Below are 208 nucleotides of genomic sequence, written 5' to 3' on the forward strand. Positions count from 1 at the left end.
TAGGTGAGTCGGGTGATGTGATTGGGTGAGTGAGTGGGTGGGTAGGTGAGTGGATGAGTGAGTGGGGTGGGTACGTGAGTGAATGAGTGAGTGATTGGGGTGAGTGAGTGGCTGGGTAGGTGAGTGAGTGATTGGATGGGTGGGTAGGTGAGTGAGTGAGTGGGTGGGTGGGTAGGTGAGTGGGTGGGTGAGTGGGTGAGTGATTGGG

Source organism: Petromyzon marinus (assembly GCF_048934315.1).
Source record: "Petromyzon marinus isolate PM22_M1 ecotype Great Lakes invasive population chromosome 67 unlocalized genomic scaffold, UKy_Petmar_22M1.pri1.0 chr67_unloc.3, whole genome shotgun sequence".
Taxonomy (NCBI): domain Eukaryota; kingdom Metazoa; phylum Chordata; class Hyperoartia; order Petromyzontiformes; family Petromyzontidae; genus Petromyzon; species Petromyzon marinus.